This window comes from Hemibagrus wyckioides, linkage group LG06, assembly GCF_019097595.1.
Source record: "Hemibagrus wyckioides isolate EC202008001 linkage group LG06, SWU_Hwy_1.0, whole genome shotgun sequence".
Lineage (NCBI taxonomy): Eukaryota > Metazoa > Chordata > Actinopteri > Siluriformes > Bagridae > Hemibagrus > Hemibagrus wyckioides.
The window spans coordinates 451981-459201 of NC_080715.1; positions in this window are offsets into that span (position 1 = coordinate 451981).

The following is a 7221-nucleotide window of genomic DNA, read 5'->3' on the forward strand; positions in this document are numbered from 1 at the left end:
ACACACACAAATAGTGTTTTAAGCTGTGAGGTTTTGTCTCATGATTGGAACTCAGGGCTCCAGATGGTACATGGAAATCTCCATTGCTGGGAATATGGAACAGAGCGACATGTGGGGCTAACACACCAGAAATGTAGGAACATCACCGCTAATTCTCTCTCTCTCTCTCTCTCTCTCTCTCTCTCTCTCTCTCTCTGTCTCTCACACACACACACACACACTGTACATTTACTCTGTAGCTCTCCATTTGACCTATAAAGTGTCACATTGTAAAGTCCAGACATCACTGACACACTGTCAGGAACTACTGAGTCAATTCCCTTCCAGTACACCGGTCACTGCTGACCGTTGTACTGCTATACCTCATCATGTGTCTTGTCACCTATTTCCTATTAACTCCTTAAGTCTTGCCTTATTTATATCTGTGTCTGATTTCTACCTGCCATTTAGTGTGTGTCTTTGTCATGTCGTTCATTGTTGCATTAGATTCCTGGTTTCTCTTGTTTATTCAGGTTGTGCTTTTGTTTTCAGTGACACTTTCAGGTTTTTTGTGTTTGGTTTATTTATTGGTGTTCCACAAGGTTCTGTTTTAGGCCCACTTCTTGCCTCTGTATACATGCTAGCTTTCACTGTTATACACAGCACTTTCAGTTAAGTCAGATGAGAGACACCAGCTTATTAAGATGTGTAAAGGACATTAGACATGTGCAATAAATTTCTTCTACTTAATATTTTAACTCTCGCACCACTGTACCTGTCGTGTATCAAGTGTAATGCTTGCAACGTCATTACCTAGGAGGTGGAAGTAAAAAAAGGATGGATTTGAGTTCATGAACGTGCTGTCTCGTGTCTGATTTAATTCAGCGTCTTGAGCCAGTTAAAGCAAAGACACAACAATGGCGACAAGGGCAGTTAGTGGATTACAAACAAGTTAAATCTGATTGCGAATTAATTTAAGCGTGGAAGATGGATTCTACCGCATCAGTGCCAAAATTCGACTGCTACTGCTACAGTGGCCACTCTGAATGCTTACCTCGTTCCCAGAGTAAACACCGGTTTGGCAAGACAGTCCTTCTATCAAATAATGCAAAGACAAGGTGAGACTGTGCAACAATTTGTCACACGACTCAGACAAGTGGCTAAAGACTGTGATTTTGGCATTGACAGAGATAATCAGCTGTGTGATGCCATTTTAAGCAAATGTAGTTCGGATTACATCAAGATAAAATTATTAGAGAAAGGAACTCGTACACTTGATATTGGCATGCAATGTGAATGTGTGGAGTTACAAATGTCTGCGATGCATATCAGTCAGCCAGAGACTGGAAAAGAAACAGTGCATTGGGTTGTAAAAAAAAAAAAAAGAGGGAAATATCAAAAGACATCCCCAAAACTAGAAGGAGAAAAAAAAGGGAGGCAGTGTTATAGATGTGGACGACATGATCATTTGGCCAAAGACTTGTCCAGCAAAGGGCCAAGAATGCAGAAAGTGCAGAGGGGCTAACACATTCACATTTTGGCTAACCACTTTGCCAAAATGTGTAAAACCAGAAACGTGCCTAAACAAACAACTAAATATATCAGCGGAGTAAGCCTGATGATGACCAATACGCATTCATGGTGAAAGACCCAAACAGATACACATTTGCTGTCGGTGGAGTTGACTTGACATGTTGATCGATTCCTGGGCCACAAGCAATATCATAGATGAAGTCACATGGGAGACATGCGTATGCATCTAAAGAACTCCTGCCCATAAAAGGAGCTTTCACATGTGAGATAAAATGTGGAAAATGGAGCACCCAAGCTGAATTTGTGGTAATCAAAGGAAAAGGAGAGTCACTATTGGGCAAAGAGACAGCCACTAAACTAGGAGCATTGAAAATTGGGGTCAATATAGCTACAATCAGTGATGTGGCAAGCCGAATTTGGGAACAGTACCCAGTCCTGTTAAGAGGAGTTGGGAAGCTCAACACCAAACAAATCAACCTACACATTGATGATACCGTGGCTCCTGTGGCTCAACCCATATGTCAAATTCCATTCCATTTGAGAGAAGCAGTACAACGTAAAATTCAGCAGCTTCCAGAGCTAGACATCATCGAACTGGTCAATATCACCACCCCATGGGTAAACCCGGTGGTGATCGTTCCCAATCGACAATGACATTAGACTGTGTTTGGATATGAGGCAAGCAAATAAAGCAATAATCCAGGGCCGATATCCAATCCCAACAGTTGACGAGCTCCTTCAAAGCATGAATGGCTCCTCTGTTTTCAGTAAGCTTGACCTCAAGTGGGGATACCACCAGCTAGAGCTTACACCACAGTCCAGAGGTATCACCACTTTTGCTGTACACAATTCAATTCAATTTATATTGTATAGCACCTTTTACAATGAACATTGTCTCAAGCAGCTTTACAAAAGAAGAGAAACGGAGATAGGACAGAAAAATGAAAATAAAAAATAACTAAATAACTAGAAATAAAAATAAATTATTAAATTAAATTATTAAACTATTTCATCCTTCAGCCTGTGGCAACGGTGGCAAGGAAAAACTCCCTGGGATGATCTGAGGAAGAAACCTTGAGAGGAACCAGGCTCAGAAGGGAAACCATCCTCATTTGGGTGACACTAAACAGTAAATAATGTAACTGTAACTGATTAATGTCGTTTCTACAACAGCAATCAATGACCCATGAGGAACTGTTAGGTCAGTGTAGTTTCTAAGGTCATTATAAACACTAGTTCTTTGCTGTCACAAGCTGACAGATGAAATGGCAGATCTGTGATGGTGTGAAAGTCCCCAAGTGTCTCTGTCCATGGCTGTCTCCTGGTCCACACAGATCCATCCACAGCATCAGTGGGCACCATCAAGCGGCGAGACTCCGACCAGGGGTAGGGCAGCGGTCGCACTGGAAACTGGCAAACACTGGGAGCTCAGGAGTGGGGTGTATAGCTCAACAGAGAAAGTAGAGAGAGAAAGAGAAAGATATTAAGTTTCTGATCATGTGATGTTTAAGACAATGTAGATTATGTGTAAAGTGCAGGCAGGGACTCCGGCAAGACTAGCTATGACATCATAACTAAAAGGGAGAGCCAGAAGGTCACAGACATGAAGGCTTCCCGGGACATAAAGCATCCAACCACTTCACAGTCAGTGACCTGAGTGACTTGTGAGGGTGGTAAGAGGACAGCATCCAAACATCCCAGTCACCAAACACTCTATGACCATGAACCTTCCAGATCTGCTCCTTTACCTAAGAAAACTATACATTAAAAGCTCGACTAAACAAATGTGTCTTCAGCCTAGACTTAAACACTGAGACTGTGTCTGAATCCCCAACACTAATTGGAAGGCTGTTCCATAACTGTGGGGCTTTGAAAGAGAAAGCTCCGCCCCCTGCTGTAGCCTCTAATACTTGAGGTACTACCAAGTAACCAGCACCCTTTGATCGGAGTAGGCGTGGCGGATCATAAAAGACTAAAAGATCGCTCAGGTACTGCGGCGCGAGACCATTTAGTGCTTTATAGGTCAGTAACAGTATTTTATAATCAATGTGAAATTTGACTGGGAGCCAATGTAGTGTGGATAAAATAGGAGTGATGTGTTCATATCTTCTGCTTCTAGTTAGGACTCTAGCTGCTGCATTCTGGACTAACTGGAGCTTGTTTCTGCTCCTACTGGAACATCCAGACAGTAAGACATTACAATAATCCAACCTAGAGGTGACAAAAGCATGAACTAATTTTTCTGCATCATGAAGTGACATCATATTTCTTATCTTAGCAATATTTCTGAGATGGAAGAAGGCTACCCGAGTGATATTATCTACATGAGCTTCAAACGCCAAGATCTTTTACTGCTGGACAAGATGAAACCAAAAGACCATCCACCGTTACTCTGTAATCAGAAAGCTCACTTCTAGCTGCTTCTAGTTAGTGACCATCCAATGTCTAATGTAGTTTACGCATGCTTCTATCTTAATAAGCTGGTGTCTCTCATCTGACTTAGCTGAAACATATAGCTGCGTGTTGTCAGCATAACAGTGGAAGCTAATACCATGTTTACATGGTACATATAGATAGACTGATCCTCGGAGTGTCGTCGGCTAGTGAGCAGTATCAACATGAAGTTGCCTCAGCCCTTGCCGGAATCGAGGGAGTGGAGAGTATTTATGATGACATTATTGTACATGCTTCCGAGACCTGATCAAAAGCGGTCTTACAAAGGCTTGTGAACTGTGGATTGACACTCAATGGAGAAAAGTGTCAATATAATATGAACAAGCTGGTGTTCATGGGAATGTTGCTCTCAGAAAAAGGGATAGGCACAAACAGCTGAAAGGGTTCGTGCTATGATCAATGCCAGGGAACCAGAAAGTGCATCGGAAGTACGAAGCATCTTGGGATTGGTGGGATATAGCAGTCGGTTCATCCCACAATTTGCATCCATCACTGAATCACTAAGGAGACTGAGAAAGAAAGATATTCCATTCAGGTTTGGTCCCGAACAAAGACGAGCATTTCAAGCCTTAAAACAGAATCTAGCTGAAGCGGGAATCCTAGCTTATTTTGACAAGAAGGCCCTGACAAAGGTTATTGCAGATGTGAGTCTGGAAGGCATCGGAGCCGTGTTAATTCAAGAACAGAACAGTGAGAATGTCCCCATATGTTATGTCAGTCGCAGCTTACCTGAATGTGAGCAAAGATACTCACAGACAGAGCGGGAAGCATTATCTCTAGTATGGGCATGTAAGAGACTTCATCCATCCATATATGGACAAAAGTTTACTTGATTACAGATCACAAACCACTGGAAGCTATCTATGGCCTACGGTCATATGGGTGCTAAGACTATAACCATATGATATTCGTGTTGTCCACATTCCCAGTGAGCCAAGATTGGCACATGCGAACGGTGAGGTGGAGAGGCAGAATGCATCCATACTGAAACGCATAAGGATTGCTCAGACAGAAGGCTTAGACTATAAAAAGGAGCACTGTAAGTATGTGGCAATTTACAGAGCTATTGACCACAACACCACAGGGAAGAGTCCTGAGGAACTTCTCTACTGTCGGAAAATCAGCGGAAAACTGCTTGATTTCACCATGACCAAGAGATAAGGGATCATGATGCGGAGCAAAAAGGAAAAAGCAAGCTCTACGTTGATCACCACCACGGGGCAAAGAATTCACAGCTGGAAGTTGGAGAGCAAATCCTGATGAGACAGGAAAAGACAGACAAACTAACAACCACATTCAGCCCAGTTCCATACACGGTTGTGTCCAGAAAAGGTAATTCCGTGACTATTGAAGACTCAGGTGGAACACAGTATAAAAGGAACACCACATTTGTGAAGAAATTCTGCAGTGAGAACACATACGACAATCCAGTTGAAAGACAAACCAAAACAGAGACAGATCCAGCTGAATCAGGGATAAGGAAGAGTGAGCAGTTGACTACTGACAAACAGTCGATCCAGAGTGAGCCACTAGATAGTTTGGTATCTCCTCAAATAAGACCAAAGAGACAAATCAACCTGCCTGAGAAACTTAAAGACATTATTGTTGAGTGATCTTGCGAAGAAAATGACGTGCTGAAATGTTGTAATAGGATTATTCTTGCTGTGTTCATAAAGAATGTTAAAAGAGATATGTTCTCAGGTTGAAATGGAAATATAAGCAAAACTTGGTCAGGTGGCAGGAAAAGAAAAACAAACATTTATTTTCTTTCTATTAAGTTATTGCTTATGTGTTAAGTGACACTTTGATATGTCATGTTGAATATTCAATTCAATTCAATTTCATTTGTATGGCACCTTTTACAATGGACATTGTCTTAAAGCAGCTTTACAAAAGGTGATAGTTGAATATGTTCATAATATTGTCTGGATAGTTCCTAAAATGCATGTATAATTCTAAGCAAGAGGGAGATGTTGTGTATCAAGTGTAATGCTTGCAACATCATTATGTAGGATGTGGAAGTAAAAAAATGATGGATTTGAGTTCATGAATGTTCTGTCTCGTGTCTGATTTAATTCAGCGTCTTTAGCCAGTTAAAGCAAAGACACAAAAGTACCTGAGTGATCTTTGGGTTATTTATGATCTGCCTATGATCTGCTTATGAACACGCCTACTGTGTGGTGCAGGCTGTTTGTTGGTACCTCAAGTATTAGAGGCTACAGCAGGGGGCGGAGCTTTCTCTTACAAAGCCCCACAGTTATGGAACAGCCTTCAGATTAGTGTTGGGGATTCAGACACAGTCTCAGTCCAGACTGAAGACACATTTCTTTAGTCAAGATTTCATTGTATAGTTTTTCTTAGGTAAAGGTGCAGATCTGGAAGGACCATGGTCATAGCGTGCTGAGGATGACCTTGCATGGACAGCTTAAAGAAGACTCTAACCTTCTGACCGCAGTTGCTAAGAAATTGCATGTGAAGTACAGAATTCTCCTGGACTTTAATGTGTGTGTGGTGATGATGAAGGCTTCTTCTGCTTCTCAAGCCCCTTTTGGAACCCTGTGTTAATCAGAACATTCCAACATGACTTCAGGACTCAGCATGAAGCCTACAGTGGAAATCAGTCTGTCTGTATGTCTGTCTCTCTCTCTGTATCAGTGTGTATCAGTTACACATGACTGTATAACTCTCAGTAGTTTATGCCAGATGTCAATTACACAGTACACTAAAACCCTGACTCCAGCCTCCAGCAGCCTGACATGTCAATATAAGGACATGAGGAAAGAAAATGTAAATGACAAATTTATAAAATTCCTCACATTCATCCCACACACAAGCACACACACACACACACACACACACACACACACACTCCGCAGCAGCTACATCCTGTTTGTTTTAAGGTTGGTGAGCTGTAAACTTTTACCAGAAGCGAATTGTGAGAACCCTCTGTGTGTGTGTGTGTGTGTGTGTGTGTGTTTGGGGTGGGGGGATTTGGGGTTAGCTGAGTCATGTCTGGTTAGTGTTAGGAATCTGTATCATGACTGTTCCTGATTTTTTTCCCTGACTGTGGAATCATCTTTGTCTGAAGACATCATATTCAATGTCCTCCACCATCTCCTATTCTCCAACCCACAAAACTAGCAACATCCGTCAGAAACTCACCACAGTGAACCGCCGAGTAATTATTCTTCAAATATCAGATCTTCCACTGGTCCTCAACATTCAACACTACACAGCACTACTTCTGCTGGTCCT